This window comes from Dunckerocampus dactyliophorus, chromosome 12, assembly GCF_027744805.1.
Source record: "Dunckerocampus dactyliophorus isolate RoL2022-P2 chromosome 12, RoL_Ddac_1.1, whole genome shotgun sequence".
Classification (NCBI taxonomy): Eukaryota; Metazoa; Chordata; class Actinopteri; order Syngnathiformes; family Syngnathidae; genus Dunckerocampus; species Dunckerocampus dactyliophorus.
In genome coordinates, this window is record NC_072830.1 from 27463881 (window position 1) to 27483773 (window position 19893).

The following is a 19893-nucleotide window of genomic DNA, read 5'->3' on the forward strand; positions in this document are numbered from 1 at the left end:
GGTGTAGAAGGATGGGTGCATGGCTTAAGCCTACCTACAGTATACCTGTCACTTGTGATCACTTGGCAGAATGTTTTGGGTTTCATCAAAATAGTGGTTGATTTCCTTATACGGTACTTGTGTGACGGTTCATGTTAAAAATTAGGTGAATAAGACGCATCTGCCACGCAACGCTTATAAGCTTTCCTCATTCGTCATGAAAGAGTGTTAAAGCAAGTTATTACACAAAGGTTAATGAAAGTCAGCCTTTGAATTACCACTGTATGTTTTCAAACTACTCTATTAAATATTCTGAAATCTCCGACCTTTACCTGTGACCTGCTGCAGACATCATTTTAGGGAGTCTCAGTCAGGCATTACAGGTTATACTTGCCTCCTCAAAAGTATGAGGGAGGATTTTCTGACATAAATGATGGCGCCAGAAGGCTGTAGGAGAGCCTGCCTTTGCTTTCTGATTGTGAACCGAACCAGCACCCCTCTGGGAAAGTTTGATGCACTGCTGTTTGTGAGAACTTGACTATAAGAAGGACGCACTCGCTTCTCTTCCTAAATTGTCAGGTGAGGCCATGGGTGTGCGCACACTCCTGTTTCCCGCACTGACCTTGTTTGAGCATACAGTATGTACACCAACAACTGAAACTGATCCACTTCATCACCGTCCCCCAAAGCAATTTTATACTTTTGTTACAACAACATCTGGCCTACCAGTCTTAACTCTGCTGTGTTATAGTATATTCTGAAAATCTGTGAGGAATAGAACAACTAAAATGCTTGTTGACAAACTCACTGGCTGACAATGTATTTATTGCTAACACCTTTTGTAAATACTCGGGGTGGAACGGTACGGCATATGTATTTGTAGCCACATTTTTTTGTATGGACCTTTGGTTCGGTTCAGAGTTGTACTGACTTCCCACTTGGTACACATTAAAAGTGAGGGACAGGAAGTGTTTCTTGTATCAGGTGTCCCTACCAGGAGTTATGGTTATAGATAGAGGTGTGGACTCAAGTCACAGGACTTGAATTTGAGTCAGAGTCGAGTCACAATTTTCGCCTGCTTTTTTAGCATGCATATTTTGGGGGTTAACTAGGGCGGGTTGCAAAAAGGCACATTGCATTCCCTGATGTTATTGTTCTTTTAGCACCCATTTTTGTTGTGTTTTTGCAACATTGTACCAAATGTGTGATTCAAGATTGGGTGTTATCTAAGCCGGGGTCTGTCAACTGGAGCATCTTCACGCAGATAACGTCAGGGGTACACCCTCTTATCTCTCTCAGCTCTCTGATGTCCATCTAACAAAATGCACTGTACTCTAGCCATGAGACAAGCCCCGATGAAGTAATTAGTTCCCTGTCAGTCGCTTAACTACAACAACGCAGCAATCTAGTGTGTTATTTAGATGCAAGAGGTGTCAGAATGTCAGAAGATAGCTCAACACAATCCACTTCCAGTGTGATGAGTGCACACATACATACTGCAGCTAGAGGTGACTTGGCTGGCATAAAGATTATCACTTTCAAACCATGCAGCTTGCACTGTGAGCCTAAAGCTATGGTCAAGGACACAGAGCTTCCTGTCACAGCGGGGTGGGAACAGTCGGGGAGAAAAGCAAGCATTTTTCCCAAAGGTGAGCAGCAAGAGTGGCATGAGCAGTGTTGTGAATTCAGAAGTCTTTAAGTAGACAATGAAACTTCTTGTTCAATGATGATGTATTCAATTGAACAAAAAGATGGTGTATACAGTTGAATAAGCATTAACAGTAAAAAAAAAAAAAATACAACCTAATATCTTCAAAGACTAATTTCAGCTCCAGTCTTCGATTCCACTCTTTAGAGTCATCCAGCTGTCTATATCGCCATCCAAGGTGTTGTTGACAATTCCCAAAGATCCTCTGTTAGGCGTACGTTGTCCTGTCTGCATTTTTTGCCCCCAGAACCCCCAAAATCTAAACATCTGGCTAGCATCCTACAGAAAAGCACATGAATATATTTCCTAATGTTTACAATAATTACCCTAAATGCGTTGGTTATGTATTCAGAAACTGCATGAGCAAACATTAGGTGTCAGGAAGAGTATAAGCAAGCTAAAATATCTAACAGCAGTGATGGACAAAATTGGCCCACTCGCTGAAGGAAAGGCAGATTAAAAAGGTGAGTATGTTTTATTCAGCATTTTGTGCTTTTACAAGTTTCTGTCCTTTGATCACACTCATTCATTTTACTGCAAAGTGCCACGTCCTTCTGGTCGTATGCACTACAGTATATACAGCTATCAGAGGAACATGGATCCTCCAGCATCACCTCCACTAGCTGTTTAGATTATTTGTTATCGAAAAAATAAATGATCATGTTCTCTCAACTTCACAAATAGCCTCCTGTTTGTTAAGTAACTGTTCACGGAATTCAAAACCACCGTCCTGATGCTGTATCATTTTGTCAACTGTCACTACCTTAATTCATATAATTTTGTTTGTGAATTTACCCGGATTGAAATATAATGTAATGACACTCGATCTGTTGGCAAAGTATTGTCGGCCATCTGTCCAGTGTCCGTGGTTTGGATTACGGCTTATTTGGTCAAAGTTCCTCGGAGGAGTTGGTCAAAATACGACCCCTGGTCTGCGCCCCCAGAAGACCAAAATGTCCCACTTTCTTTGTGTTTTCGAACATGGGTTCTGCTGACTTCTTTGTGTGTGCTATCATGCCAGATGTCTCCACCAAATTTCATGACTATCCGTGAAACTGGTGGCAGGGCAAATGTAGCTAAAAGTGATTAGAGGCCGGTTCCGAGTGACTTTTGGGACTACTTAAATAAAATTTGCAAATTTCGGTGAGCATTGGACAGCTGCAATGCTTAATGCTGCTTGTGTGCAATGAAATGCTTAAGGCTTTTTCTACCTTTTTTTTAGCAAATAAGTCTTTTTGCAGCTTCTTTGCAAAGGGCTGCAAAAACAAATCAAAGGACACATGAAGTTCTTGTGTAACCAAGGCAGTGTGAACCACAGATACACATGGCTTCCTCTCTTCAGGTGTGATGGTGCTTCACAATCTTTGCCTCAGCTCAGATATGAGCCAGGCTGTGAGCCACATGATAATAGCCTCAACAGAACAGGCTAGTAGTGAGAGTCCTGAAATTGCAGCTAGGAATACACCAAGGGGTACATGAGATGATGGTAAAATGGTTAACAGTTTTCTGTTTGCTCTCTACATATCTATCTATCTCTCTCTCTCTCTCTCTCTCTCTCTATGTGAAAAATCATGTGACCGGCAGGTGCAGATAAATGGCTTTCAACGCTGGTCACCTGCCACGAAAACTAACTTGCAGTGGTAGCATGTTAAAAAGCTTTAATTTAATACGCCGTTCGAAGAACACTTGGCAAAGTATGGTGAGTTTTCGAGGCTCACGGTGTGATCATCAGTCAAACGGAAGCTAACGCAGCCCGTATGTGCCTGACAGTCAGGAGGCTAAGCTAATAACCTAAAAAATAACTGAATTTATCGGACGAGATAACCAGCCTTTCCCAGCGTTGGAGGACACCGGGTTCGCTGAGTGCTTTGTCACTTACCTGGAAGTCCCGCTAGAGCTCCACCAATGTACTCTCACATCAAAAGTTTCCTTAAAGAAAGCGTCTCATCCTCTGTAAGTTTCACAAGTGATATATGTTTTCTTGAAAAAGTAAGTCAAATATGTTTTTGTCTAAATTAAGGTGATCTGTGATGGTTCCTTTTTTCATATCATATGGCCAATACTGTCATAAAAAATGATAAAAAATGTAGAATTAATCCATGTGATCGGTATCAGCCGATTTCTGTCCTGGGTGATCGGTATCAGAATTGGCAGCATAAAACCCTGATTGGAGCATCCCTAATATACTGTATATCCCTAGTATATACGTATATATATATATATATATATATATATATATATATATATATATATATACCACAATACTAGGAACAACTGCAATGCACAAAATACACTAATTGTGCTCTGCGATTGGCTGGCGACCAGTCCAGGGTGTACCCCACCTGTCGCCCGAAGTCAGCTGGGACAGGCACCAGCATACCCCTGCCACCCTAATGAGGAGAAGCGGCATAGAAAATGGATGGATGGAAATGAAATTGAATGAATCTGGTGCAGTTATGCTAGCTTCGCATGTAGTGTCTGTCTCAGCATCTTGGTCTGGATGAATGTGGGAGGCAAACCTGAGTGGATCTGCTCTCGATGCAGCCTAAGGCAAAATTATTGAGTTCATCTTCATTTATTGTGTGATTAATTTATCCGTTATCGTCCCAGGTCGAGTGCCCATGATGTAGTTTTGTCACGCTTTAATCTTACAATATCTTGTGACACCCCATTTAAATAAATATACAATTGTGTGTTGTTCGATTCATAATGTGTACAGAATCGAGACCACCGTATCAAACGGTTGAATACAAATACAAGCATTGTTGCACCCTTCTCCCTCGTGGTTGGCCATGGGTTGGACCTCAGCTCAATCTTTACCATCAAACTCTTCAGACAGAGCGACTGCACAAAGTCTACCCTCCATCTTCTGCCGTTCAAACCAAGACAAAACATTCTGTACAACATGCCACTATAGCTGCATAGCTGTGAGATTTATGAGAGCATTTAATGTGATTTATCACAGATATTGACAGTTGTTTGACGACTGTGTGGAGAATTGTTTGTGGCGAGGAAAAAAAGCATGATTCCAGACTTCAGCAGAGATGGTCGAGTATTTTCAAAATTTGCGAGTTTTTTACTGAACCGGGACTCGCGGGTATTCGACTGTTCACTCGTTCACTGACCCTGCTGCCGCTCACGAAAATAAAAAGGAAACCAGGTAACTTGGCATTAATTGTGCGACTCTTACTCTAACCGCATTTGTATAAATGTATTAACCTTGTGGAAAAAGCAACAGAGCCGCTCCTTGCCTCAAATCAACTCCCCTTTCCACTTCCTGTCCCTGTCTCGCTAACGCCGAGCTGAGGACTCTAGCAACCCAAATATAGACTCACTCGCCAAAGCCGGCATGAATGGTGAACCTGACGTGGGCTCACGGGTTCAGTCAGTCGTCAAGCCAACAGCAGATTTTTGGAGAAATCTGAAGATACTGAATTTTTGTCTGGAGATTCAGTCATGTTTGCTTTGTGACTTTCTTTCGGCTCCTCCATGTCCTGTAAAGCCCTTTGAGACTTCCAACCATTGACAGTCTACAATATCTGAAGCTCCACAGTAGGACTCTAACTGTATTAAACTGTCAAGATGTCAATGGGCATTATGCAGCCCACCGACGTCGAGGGGTTTAACATGCTGCCTGGCAGAGTAGAGGCATTGTGGAAGACTTGAGTGTCTTTCTCACCTTCCAGTTCATTTTGCATTCATTATATTATCTTTCTGTATTCTTATTGCTTTATTGTACATTGCATTGATTTCACTTGCTTCATTTCACTAGCTCTCCACGTCTATGTATACCACCACTCTAAAGTTGGGATCACCTGGAAATGTCTATGCTTTGCAAAGAAAGAACACATTTTTGTACAAATCAGAAACAATTCTAATCAATCAGATGCTTTTAAAGACCTAATTAGTACATGAATTCACATTACACATTACATCTAGGTATTACCAGCAACTTTCAGTCCTCTGCATCAGCCTCCTGCTATGGCTGCTATGTATGCAATGCTTGTGTAATTGTGTTGGGTCAGTTTCCACTAACAACTGACAACTTCAGAGTCACGCTGGACGTTGAGTTGACAATTCATGCTTTCAGCTTGACAGATAAAGCTCTCAACTCTCAACTCTCATTCTGCGAACCTTTGTTCGAGCCCAGGCCATAACATGAGGTTGGCCGAACCATGTGGGTTACATTGGTGCCATGAACCGGATGCGAGTCAGCGTGGCTTCAAGGATGTACGTTGGTAAACCTCACACCCTGTCACCTTCAGAGTTACACTGGACATCAAGTTGACAGTCTATGCTGGCGACCTCATATCCTCCGATAGTCTGATCCACAAACGTGGGCCATAGTGACGGAAAGAGGCCTCACCGTGAGTTTTAGTTTTTGGGATTCTTAGAAGATTAGTGCCCGAGGATCTGAGAGTTCGAGAAGATTGATATTCTGAAAGTGAAACTAATAAATATAGGGGACTAAGAGCTTTGAAAAACAAAAGTATTTTTGAATCAATTCTAAAACTCACAGGGCGCCAATGCAGAGACTTCAGAATCGGTGTAATGTGCTCTAAGGCAAGTTTATTTGCACAATTCATACACAAGGTAATTCAAAGTGCGTTACAGAAAAGAAGGATAAAATCGCTTCATAAAATCATTCCACAAAAACATAAAATCATTCTAAAATCATTAAATAAAGTTCCATAAAAGATCCCATAAAACAAAAAAGATTAAGAATGAAGAGTGCTACTTTCAATTGTCATATACGCAGTTGCTAGAAATGTTTTCAGCTTGGATTTGAACATTGCCAAAGTTGAGGATTATCACACATCTTCTGGAAGATTGTTCCAAATTTTGGCAGCATAAAACTGGAACGCAACCTCACCGTGTTTAGTCCTGATTCTGGGCACCCGCAGGCGACCACTCCCTGAGTGGGGCAGCAGCTGAGTTTTGAAATAGTAGATAATAGTAGGTGGTTCATATTTTCTTTGGAATACTAGTAAGGAGATCATTACAATACTCATTTCTATTTGTGAATGAATGCATTTGACAGCCAAGGTGGAGAATTACATACCCGAATTTACCAGGAGGCATTTACAGCAAAATATCCAAACTTTTTCTGGAAAAGGAAGGGCTCCATGCACTTCCTATACAAATAAAAGGTAAGAACGTCAAATGTGTTATAAAAAAAATAAATAACTGGGTCTAACAAGTATCTAAAAACATTTTGAAAACATTTCAACCAAAGTGACTTATTCTCCTCTTTTTCTGGTTAAAATGGGCAACCTGTATTAACGTAAAAAACTCCAAAGGAGTCAGTGCCTCACCAGCCATGAACCACTGCATATGATGATGGTTCGAATGACAAATTGTTTAAACTTTGGAACATATTTGTCACAGAAATATTGGTTGAACTGAAATTGTAAAACTTTTCGGTCAGTCTAACTTTAAGGTATCACAGTATTCATTTTTACTTAAACTGCCATGTTCTTTAGAACCACCTTTGTGTTTTTCTATTCTACACCTTCTGTCTCAAATTCAAAAGTGTTTCTCACCTTCCTTATAAAGTGCTGACACTTTCTTTGGTGCCGTGGTAAGTTATTTTGCAATTTACTCAATATGGGTAGAGATTTGTTATGTAAATTGTGTTAGTCAGCAAAGAACTACATGTACATGTACAGAGTCAACTGGTGAAAATGTCAAAGAAGGGGGGATGGAGCTGGGGAGAATGATTTCGAGTGGGTATTCATAACAGGAGAAGACTGAGTCACCATTGGGTGAGATTCTTTGTTTGGACACTCAATTCCGCAGAATGATATGCAGGCCAACGGACTACTTTTTTAGGTGCAATGTTTGGCCGAATGATAACCAAGACAGTGTACAAAAACAGAGACATATTTTTGGAAATTACTTTTGTAGAAAACCGAATCCTATGAAAACCGGGGCATACAAAACCGAGGTGGCACTGTATTGTTGAACCTATTACCGCTTTACTGCCTTAAATTGATTACCTACTTTTATAAATTAGTGTGGCTCAATTGCTTTAATGTGTGGGATTCATTAAATGTGCAACCTGTTAATGTAATGTGTCTTGAAAATTAAGTACCATATGCTGTAAATGTGCCCTTGTTAAAACAATCCTGAAGTATGTTAATGGAAACATGTACTTGTGAATACTAGGGTGTACATTAATTCGAGAATATGCAATAATTGGTCCCACTGACATAGAACGAATAAAAGACATGTGGAACATTAATAAAGCATTTTATCATTCTTCAGGTCAAGACTCTGTAGTCTACCTGCACTTCAAAGAGAATGAGCACTCTTTTGAATGGGTCCATGACCATCATCACATCTGAACGGGATGCTAACAAAGGTGATACCACTCAAACGACCATTGTTGGTGGGCAGAGGCCCCACTCCATTGTATGCTAACGATAATCATTTGACACCACTAAAGAGCTAACCATTCCTGTCTGGACCTGCCTCCTCCTTTGGAGGATAAATAGATTGGATCTTGCACCAGGCACTCAGACTAGCGCTGTCCTAGTCTGACTGGTGTGTGTCCCACCTACAGAAATCTTTGAGCATGAACTAGACTACAGCTGTCCTATCTAGTCTGACTGGTGTGTGTCCCACCTAGTCTTTGAGCATGAACTGATGAACCCTGCTCGGATGAGAGGCAAAACATCTTCTAAGACAACCTGAACAGTCCAGTTGCGATCGATTGAATGCCCTGAGAATAAAATGACCTGGATGAATGAGAATATTCACGGGCAACAAATAATCGGTGGTAATATTTTGTAAAGACTGATGACTGGAGTATACACAAGTCCAACAACACCCAGAGTTTCTCAAATGTTACACTGTAATTGTTAACGTTAAATCCTGTATTGCCAAAGTACTTAAGATATCTAAACACAAATATGGAAAATCATCATGTTATCTGATGTTTTTCTTTGTAGGATACTATGCTAATGCTTTATTATACAAGTACTATACTATCTGGAAGGTGACTCTTTTTTAAAAAAAGAGGCTTTTAAAAATAGAGAGGTTGCTCTATTAGAGTTATTAGACAGGGCTTGATAAATGATAGATTAGCATAATGCAGGGTGCCATAATTTGCTGTCATGAATGAATAGCCTGTCGGAGCACTCTGCAGCTCTGTCTCTCTTTTGTCTGTTGATCGTAAGTACTTAGACAAATGTGTCAGACTCAAAATAACAATTTCCTGCCTTCAATTATTCTGGAATTAAAAAATTCCACTATAACCACACAGGCAGTGGCGGACCTACGGCCAACACCACGTCTGGGGAACGATTTTGACAAACACGGCTCTGTGGTGCGGAGCAGTAGTTCAGCCTCACCGCGGTATTCGCTTGGACGCATTTCACTGCAGCACACATCTTTCCATGGGAGAGCAGAAGAAAGCTCCCTATTTTGTGAAGGAGCTCTCAATAAAACCGCATCGTGCATGAACTGCAAGTGGTAGATACGTTTTCCATGATTACTTTGGTCAAGTTTTCTCACTGTGTTGACTTTGACTTAAATTCGGAAGTGTGTTTCAGCACATAAATCTGTTAATATTGGAAGCTCGCTGTAGCAGCATGAGTGGGCACGTAAAGCAAGGAGTCTAGAGTTAAAACAGCCTGGATTATGCCCTACGCGGGTTTGGCCGCCATGATGGTGAGCAGAATCCAGAAACTATGCACTGAAAACATGTCCTCGGCACACGGCTCAGCTATTAATTGCTCCAATAGGTCCAAAACATTTGGACCGGCCACCCCACTGGCCATCTAGACAATTCAGGTAGTAACTTCTTGCCACCCCTATGTGAGTAATGGTCTCACCTTGACCCCAATGAAAAATTTCTGGCTCCGCCGCTGCACACAGGTGATACAGTATTTACATACGAGAAAGAGAGAATATCAGCAATATTCATTAACTGACTTATACATGTCAGTGCACATGTAAAACGTGTTAGAATGACATCACAAACAGGTGTCAAGGTGAACAAATTATTGCTTCCATCTGTGAAAACAGAAAATGTGTATGATTGTTGCGTTGCAATGCTCAAGACTTTGAGAATGTTTCTTTAATAACACATCCATTCACTGCAACACGACTGCAACCAGTGGAGAGTGCAGCTCATCTTTTCTTGAGATGTGTCTGTTCATTCTTTCAGACATTCAAAGCCTTGCCCCCCCCTGCGTTCTACCCGTGTGTCTTTTAGGTTTGCTTGCCTGTTGCACTTTGTGGTACTAAGATACACAACATTTAGCAACAGACACAAACAGATCTATTGGCAGTGATATGAATACTGTCTGAAAATCGCTTTCTTCAAGAGCGATCATTTAAATGTTTTCCCACTAACAGTTGGCCTTGGCAGTGTTGACTCTGACATAAAAGAAGACTTGTTTCTGGGAGACATGGGCCTCATCTACAATTCAGCTTTGATGATACTTTATATAGCTTTTGCACTGCTTCTGTGTTGAGCTACAGTGGAACCTCGGTTGTACTGTACCACTGTTCCAGATGGTCCCACAAAACCCGAAATCTTCTCTAACTGAAAAAAAAATGTCCCAAAAGAAATAACGCAAGTCCAATTAATCCGTTGCAGACACCCAAAAATATTAACACAAAACACAATTTACTGAGAATAATTATACTTTTATATGCAGAAAACATTTTGAAATGCATATAAATGACAAATGAAAGGGATAAATGAACATTTATGTCACGCTTACTTGACGGATTACTGATTTTACGTCTTTGATTGTTGGCAACGACGGCTATGAGGCAGCTGTGCGGGGGTAGGACAGATCCATGTGGACGCCACCTGTTGCATTTTGCTGAGTCTTGAAGTCAATAGTGTTTCTCACCTTACTTTATCAAAATTGTGCCAACTTTCATTGGCTCCATTGTGGGTTCTTTTCCAGCCGTGATCAATAAGTAAAGCAGAGAGACTTGTGGCTCAACTGTGTCAGCAAAGAACGGGTCTTGACATCACAGATGGGCAATAGAGCTGGGGACAATGACTTCCGGTTCCGGTTTCCATTTGAGAGGATGTTAACAGGCTGCCAACAGGCACATTTTATAATAAACATATATGGCAAGATGCGCACATATTGTACAACTAAGCGGAACTATGTTCCTCGTCACGGAAATCCGACCAAAACTGGACTCGCGAGACCAAATGGGGGGGTAAGTCACTATTTATGTAGTACACTGCAGATGGGGATGTCATACAACTTAATGTCAAAAAATCAGAACTATCTCTGTTTTTTCAAAACATGTTTTTGAAGCCCATAGTGCCATGTTCCCCCTGAGGTTTTCTGTATTGGAATGTTACACTGGGAAAATTCCATGTTCGCAGTGCAATATTACACATTTACATCCAGTATAAGTACGATAAGTAGGGTTGCCCATTATGGATGTCAGCTTAGCCGACATCCTTCTGTAAGCCACCTTCTCGATGGTGTCCACTGGGCAGCCGAGGATAGAGCCAGCTCTCCCAATCAGTTTATTACATCTTATTCTGTCTCTGACTATGTAACACTGAAAAAGCCACCACAGTGTCAGAGAATGTGCGTTGAAGTGACACATCGAAGGACCTCTGTCTGCTCAATTGGTGGAGACGAGTTTGGCCGTTCTTGTACAGGGTATTTGTGTTGTGTGTCCAGTTCAGTTTGTTGTTGAAGTGAACATGCAGGCATGAAAAGAGTTCACTATCTCAGTGTCTGATCCCTGGATGTTTGCAGGTGTGGGTGGAGATGACACCCGGTAGTCAATCACAAGCTCTTTTGTCATACTGGTGTTCAACAGTAGTTGGAAAGTTCAGCAGGCCTAGTCATAGAAGAACAAGACAGTGACCCACCAATATGTACGTACCATCCTCCCACGCTATTCTCAGGTACACCATCATGCACAGAGCGCAATGGATGTTTACAGTGATTATAGCGACGATATGCACAATGTGTCAATAGTTTATGAGGAGGAAGAAACATGACATGAAACAGGGAACTTGCAGAACATGGATTTAAGCTTTAAGACATGGAGATGAAGATTGATCGGCTTCAAACACATAATGGTAAATGTAAATTATTCTGTAGTTGCTTATCCTTCAATTATTGTTTTAAATCGGCTTCTTAATGAGCGGGTTTTTATAGCCTGTTTTATAGCACATGTGAGGTGTTACCCCAATGAAGTCATTTCCGGAAATGAGGCTGAAATGTACTTATCACGGATCGGGTCTGGAACCAATTAACCACGATAAACGAGCGGTTGCTGTAGTATTAAACGGGCAATGTTTAAAAGGAAGCCTTGTAGCCAGGTGATGTAACTGATGTAGGTAGGTGAAATATAAAGTTCTATTAAAGTGTGTCAACCAATGCAGGCCCATGTTCAAAAGAACGTTACCACTTTTGTTTTAAGACACGCATTTGTAGTCAAATCAGGAATCAGAAGAAGCTGTTAAAATCTAATCTGTTTACTTTATTATTGCAACAGTAGCAGTGGTTGATGAAACACCTGCTATCTGCTTTGAATGTAAATTGTATCGTATCATGTTTTACAACATTCGATGGCACATAGGGCTCTTTCTAGGCGTAATTGTAATTATTTTTCCACAAGGAGTGGAGAGAATTTATATTGCTTGTGAGGAGAAGCAGTATACAGTAGAAGATGGATGGATGGATGGTGATTACTTGCACAAACCGTAGGTATTGATGTACTGATCTTCCAAACAGTGGTGTTACTGTACAATATGGCATGCTTCTTGTCGTGTTATTAATACACTGCATGAGTCCAACTGTGTTTTCAAAGTATTTTTATTCCTTGTTACTTTTATCTTCACTGAAAATGTGACTGGTACATGATACGATGTGGCAGCAAGACATCATACGGACACCATCTTCCTGTTTTGTGTTTCTCACCTTCTTGATCAAAATGCTGACATTTCAACTTCCTTTGGCTCCATTTTCGGTCATTGAGATGAGAAACACTATTGAATTCAAGAAATAACGTATGGAAAAACAGGAAGGTGGTGTCCATGCGGTGTCTCGCTGTCGCATTGTGTCACATCAAGAATCATGTCTTCAATGAAGGTAAAAGTAAACTTAAATGTTCATTTATCCCTTTCATTCATTATTTTTGTGCGTTTATATGCATTTTAAATTGTGAATGTAAAACTCTAAAAACTTGTTTGTGTTAATATGTTAATTGGATTTACAAAAATTGATTGGTTAGCGTCCGATTTGGTTATAGTCTAGCTTCCGATTTGGTTACAGTCGGCCCTTCTGAAACGTATTAATGATGCTAACCTAACAGTGCAATGGAAAACTGTCATGGATTTTTTCAAACAATTACAAGTACAACAGAAAACTGAATAGTATACCTGTTTGTAGTTACCTTACTTCTTTAGGGTAACTTACCGTAAGCAAAAGTTTGCTGAACATGTAAAGTCAGAGCATATCTGTGGACAGTACCGTGCAGTCTCAGTTAAAATAAGGGTATAATCTCCATTCCATGTGAACTTTGTTCACGATACCTCTTGGACTGCCTGAAGTCTCCTCTCAGTGTCGCGTCCTTGGTGCCATCCTTTCAGTGTCGTCCCTTAGCTGATCCATAGATAAATTGCTGCTGTCCTCCCTTTCTTATTTTCTGTCAGAACCAATGCCTGGAGCTGTTCTTGTTCATGTGTTACAAATGTCTCTGAACGTTCATCCTTCAAAACTGCTTGACTTCATTAGGGTCACAGGTGAGCTGGAGCCTATCCCAGCTGACTTCAGGCAAGATGCAGGGTACGCACTGGACTCGTAACCAGTCACTCGCACAGCGTATAACCAATCCAGTCCAGTATTTGTATAGCACATAGTAATCAAAATACAAATAAAAACTACAGACAAAATACAACTAGACACAGCCATGATAATACTTTAAAATTAAATAAATAAATAAAATGAATACAATATACACATAGATCGCACAACTCTCAAGTTTTGAAAGGACCTATTTGACAGATACGACTTCAACCAATTTCAAGCTGTGCCTCTTAAACCCACACAACCCGGCTCAGTCATCCCTCGTTTATTGGGCTTAATTGGTTCCAGGCCCAAACGCAATAAGTCAATGTCCGTGAAGTAGGATAAAATATTAATAAATTGAATATTTCCGTAGTTGGGGCACAGAAAACCTGTTTATGTCTTTCTAAATACTTTTTTTGCCATTATAAGATCCCTGTAAACATGAAATACCACCTCATAGTCACCTTTACACTCCTATTATTCTTTGTTTACAACACATTGCCCAACTGTAATGCATAGGCTACGGGATCACTACAGGGATGTAACGGACGGCCACCGCTTTAAATATAGCATACAACTGAGCTAACTAGTTAGCCTCCAATTTGTTTATTCTAACCTTGATAAAGGATATCAAACGGAGTGGGGAAGAAGGACAAAGTAAGAAGCAAAAAACTTACCGCTTCCACACGGAATGGGAGACCTTTTTTTTCACCATGAAAGCCATTTTCACCACAGCCACAGGCCATGGCTGACTCTATGCAGTGTGAAGGTAATCTAATTTAATGACACGTCTTATCAATCTGACATTACTGACGTCTAGTGACTAAAATACTACATATAACTAATAATAGTCCAGTCAGCACCGTGATAGAGTGAGGGAGCAATGTTTGAACTGCTATGTAGTGAAGGACAACTGTACGCATTTATCCAAATAGACAAACAATTATTCACACTTATATTGACACTTATGGACAATTTCCAGTCTCCAACTCATCTAACATTCATATTTTTGTGATATGGGAGGAAGCCACAGTACACAAAAGAAACCCATACGAGCACGAAGAGAACATGCAAACTCCATAAAGAGATGTTCCAACAATCATAAATCAGCCATTTACAGCAAAGTCACATGCCACTGACAGTTTGGTGTAATGAAACCAGCGGGCTGCATTTACTTGAAATAGTCAAGGAGGACTATTCACAGCCAACAGGAGGAACAAGAGCTCCAGTGGTCATTAACACGGAATACTGCTGGGGATTTGTACCCTTGCTGCAAGTGATACACTTATGGGGGGTCAGAGACACAGTTGCTAGTGTGCAAAAAAAAAATGTGCACATCCATGCACTGAACATCAGCTCTTCGGTGCATGTTCATTCATTCATTAGAAAACCACAAAGACTGCCCAAAACGGGTTTGCCATGGCCATGGTTTTTAGAAATCCACTGGGATAATAGTGTCGTAGAGGGATTCTTGAACTTAATTTTTAACCACTGCTTACCCAAGTGCAGATTAAACAAAGGTCTGTGTGGTATTATGTCACACTCATTATCAACGCATCTAAAAACTAAAGGAATTCAATGTGCTGTGATTTTGTTCAACCATGTTCAACCATATCCAACACCCCTATTTGTCCTCAGTTGCTCTCTTAGAAATCTGCCCAAGGCCAGTGTGTCATTAATTGTCTGCTTGGTGTGTCGGTTTGAACACACAGGTCTGATTATGTGCAATGCATGTTAAAATAGGTTCATTTTGATTCATATAGGAACCCTTAAATGATCTGGTAGCAATTTGCACAGGGGTTTGACATCTGCGCATGAACGACACCGTTATTATTTTTATAGCAATACCTGTGTTTGTTTTAAACAGCAAGACTGTCACTATGGATTCCCAGTCATATCTGATACTAATCATGTTCCGTTGCAGATGCAAATCTGATGCCAAAAATCCACAAAAGTTAAAAACACTTGTTAAATGAGTCTGACAAATGCTCCACTGAATTATAGAGACATATGGTTATTTAATACATGCATTTGAGTTTCTGCCCCAGAAAAGAATAAAAAAAAAAGGTAATGAAACTGTATATTTTTAGCTGGCTGAATGAATAAACCTAATGTATTCATTGCTTTATTTACGGAGAAAGGAATGTGCCTTATGTATCACGTACCACCCATATTTGACAACTGCACTAAAATAACTGCAATATGTAAATGTAATATGTGTCCTCTATCCAGTATCCTAAAGTTGGACATTAAAATAATGTAGCTGAAGTACCATACCCAAGATCCAAATGCATTCAGAGACTGGTACATTACTGACACCGAATGACCAGTGTAGAATACAGTATTACATATTACGTCTTTGAATGTGTCTTCTGAATGCTTTTTGCTGTATGTGCTGTATTTTACTGTATTTGTATTTGCTTAATTTTTACTTAATTTATGTCAAGAATACATAAAATCTTTGTAAAAATGTACTTTGTCATTTATCAAACTCATTGCCTGTCGTGCCACGCCAAATATCCATATATTGAGGGTTCCTACCAAAAAGTATTCCAACATAGGACCCAATTGAGCAGGTTGGTGCCTCTGTAAATCCTGTCATTCACCCAAGACTGACACAAAAAGCAAAACAAAAGGAATTAGAGCCACGTTAAAATTAGATTATGTAATTAAGGTCCAGTTAAACTGAGTTACAACAAAATCACTGTTATGAATCACTGGGATGAATCAAATTTTAATCAATGCAAGAGAACACTATTTCAATGAATAACATATAAATAAATAATTATCTAATACACGTTAGAATGACTAAAAAAAGACCGTGACTTGGAAAGGTCCATGGGGAAATTAAACCTTGCAATACATGCAGTTGCTGGTGCATAAAAGGATTTCTAGTTTGCGTTTGAAACTGACAGTCAAACTCCACATAATTGTGAGTTTTAGGCCCTTTGGCTCTCCTGGAGGTTTTTTCTTTTTGGCAGGGTGAAAAAAATCGCATCCACGTAGTGTCACATCAGTAAATGGTCACATCCACATGGAAACGGATCTCTGGGAGAAAATGATACATAAGGCTTAGGTACATGTGGCGCAGACAGAACCACGCGACACCAAAACTAAAGAAGAAGAAAGAAAACATGCGCATAAGGTCCGTTGTTTTCCGCTTGTCCGGCTTGTCTACGCTAACGATGACATGGAACTACTGCACGTAACTTTGGAATATAAGACAAAAAATATCAGGAGAGCACCGACTGGGCGTCATGCCAGTCAAAATAGTCAGATGTTATTTCTGCAGCAGTATTGTAACTGGTCACTGCTCACATGACAGTGAAAGTCTGATTTTCAGCATTCTTCATGAAAGTTTGTTTCCAGTGAGCGGTTGACCAGTCTGCTTTTTCTCTTCTTTTTTTTTAAACACCTGTCTCGTGTGAGGTTTGAGCTCACAACCTTCATATTGTGAGCCTGACACGCTGCCAGCTGCGCAACAACAGTCTGTCAAAGATGGGGAAGAAAGGGAAGAACGGGGGAGAAGAGGGAAAGAAAGAAAGAGAGAAAAGAGAAAAAGAAGAGGGCGAAACAAAGAGAAGAGTGTTTGGTGATTGGTTTTGGGTGCTTCAACACAGATAAACATATTTCAACACTTTTTATGTGCCATGGACGGGCTTTGAAGTTTAGATTCCTGAGTCTGTAAGTTTATATCCAACTTTATTGATAAAAGTGCAGTAACAGTAAGAATTTTCATGTTGCTTAACACAATACATTTATACAGTGCACATGACAACTCTTTTACACGACTCTCACAGCATTTGTGAAAAGCTTATTAATACATGAAGTGCACTGAAAACATTGTAAGCGTCAAATATTGATTTTGCTGCATGTTTAATTGTACACACACACACAGCACCAGTGAAAAAGTTCATGAAAAGTTTATTAATACTCACAACTTATCAGCCGCACAAGTTCGAGGTCGAGTTGAGTTGGAATAAATACTGTATTTATATGTATGATGCAGCGTCGACTTTTCTGAATACTGAGGAAAAAAAAGATGAATAAAAATAGCTACAGATACAAATTTACCGTAATCCAGCGAGTGGTGTTTGGTGGAAGTTGAGCATGCCCATTTTGTTCACCCAGAAAGTCTGATCTTCAGCATTCTTCATAACTACGAAAGTGAAACTGCTTCATTGGCACAGAAAGTTGTTTTTCCCCAAAAACACCTGCCTCGTGTGAGGTTTGAACTCACGACCTTCAGATTATGAGACTGACGCGCTGCCAGCTGCGCCAACGAGACTGGTTACTGACACTCGAGGCACCAAAAAAAAAATTGGATCTTGCTGGCTAAAAAGGTAGAAGCCGTCCAAAAAAATGTTTTAGCTTGGTGGGGTCAAATGAAAGTACTTTGTCGATGCAGTATGTTTCCACTCTATGGTTGACCAGTCTTTGTTGCTTTCAAAACGTCTATCTCCTGTGACGTAGACTCACGACTGCCAAATTATGGGACTGACGTGCTGGTAGCTGCGAAGAAAGAGCAAATATCCCTTAATCTAGCGAGTGGTGTTTAGTGTGCCCATTTTGTTCACCCAGAAAGTCTGATTTTCAGCATTCTCCATGTTCACGAAAGTCAAACTGCTTTATTGGAAGTCACTGAAAGTTTGACCAATATGTTCCCCCCCAAAACACCTGCCTCATATGAGGTTTGAACTCACGACCTTCAGATTATGAGACTGATGTGCTGCCAACTGCACCAACAAGACTGGCTAGCGTATTTGGAAGTATCAAAAAATAAATTAATTGGATCTTGGTGGCTGAAAAGGTAGAAGCCGTCCAAAAAAATGTTTTAACTTGGTGGGGTCAAATGAAAGTACTTTGTTGATGCAGTATGTTTCCACTGAATGGTTGACCAGTCTTTGTAGCTTTCAAAACATCTACCTCCTGTGACGTAGACTCACGACTTCCTAATAATGGGACTGACGAGCTGGTGTTTAGTGGAAGTTGAGTATGCCCATTTTGTCACCCAGAAAGTCTGATCTTCAGCATTCTTCATGATTACAAAAAACAAAGTGGTTCATTGGCACTGAAAGTTTGATCAATCTGTCCCACACCCAAAACACTTGCCTCATGTGAGGTTTGAACTCACAACCTTCAGATTATGAGACTGCCGCGCTGCCAGCTGTGCCAACAAGACTGGTTACTGACACTCAAGACACCAAAAAATAAATTAATTGTATCTTGGTGGCTAAAAAGGTAGAAGCCATCCAAAAACATTTTTTACCGTGGTGGGGTCAAATGAAAGTACTTTGTCGATGCAGCATGGTTCCACTCAATGGTTGACCAGTCTTTGTTGCTTTCAAAACATCTACCTCCTGTGAGGTTTGAAATCGCGACTTCCAAATTATGGGACTGATGTGTTTGCAGCTGCGAAGTAAAAGCAAATATCCCTTAATCCAGCAAGTGGTGTTTCGTGAAAGTTGAGTATGCCCATTTTGTTCACCCAGATCTTCAGCATTCTTCATGATAACGAAAGTCAAACTGCTTCATTGGCACTGAAAGTCGTTGGTGTATAAAAGGATGCCTTTTTTTTTTGTGCTTGAAATTTACAATAGTTAAACCCTCGATGACTATCTGTGTTAGTAAACCAATCCATGTATTATTTTTTTTTTACATACATGCATTTCTAAATTCACACTGGCAGTGGTCTGCTATCTTTGTATAAAATTCAAATTTTCCCTTAATCCAGTGAGTGGTGTTTGATGGAAGTTGAGTGTGCTACTTTGTTCACCCAGAAAGTCTGATCTTCAGCATTCTTCATGATAACGAAAGTCAAACTGCTTCATTGGCACTGAAAGTTTGTTTCCACTGAATAGTTGACCAGTTTTTTTTTTCCCCAAAACAGCTGCCTTGTGTGAAGTTCGAATTCACAACCTTCAGATTATGAAACTGACGTGCTGCCAGCTGTTGCAACGAGACTGGTTAACAAGCCCGGAGGCACAAAAAAAAAAGAGGATCTTGTTGTCAAATTAAACCACTTAATCAATGCAGTTGTCGGTGCATAAAAGGATTGCTTGAAACTTGCAATAGTTAAACCGTAGATGGCTGACAGTTTTAGTAAACCAGTACCTGAAAATCTAAATTCAGGCTGGCATTGGTCTACAATCTTTGTAAGAAATACAAAATGTATCCTTTATCCAACGAGTGGTGTTGAGTGGAAGTTGAGTATGACCATTTTGTTCACTCAGAAAGTTTGATCTTCTGCATTCTTGATGATTAGAAAAGTCAAACTGCTTTATTGGCACAGAAAGTTTTTTTTCCATCGAATGGTTGACCAGTCTGTGTTTTTTTTCCAAAAAAACAGCCTCATTTGAGATTTGAACTCACAACTTTCAGGTTGCTGCGCCAACAATGATTGGCAAACCAAGA

General features: G+C 40.2%; 2 non-coding genes across 2 annotated transcripts; both read right to left on the reverse strand.

Moving 5' to 3' along the window:
• Positions 1-17694: 17694 nt before the first annotated feature.
• trnam-cau (transfer RNA methionine (anticodon CAU)) lies at positions 17695-17767 on the reverse strand. The gene has a single exon. It is a non-coding gene; the product is annotated as a tRNA-Met (tRNA).
• Positions 17768-18157: 390 nt separating this feature from the next.
• trnam-cau (transfer RNA methionine (anticodon CAU)) lies at positions 18158-18230 on the reverse strand. The gene has a single exon. It is a non-coding gene; the product is annotated as a tRNA-Met (tRNA).
• Between the last annotated feature and the right edge of the window lie 1663 nt (positions 18231-19893).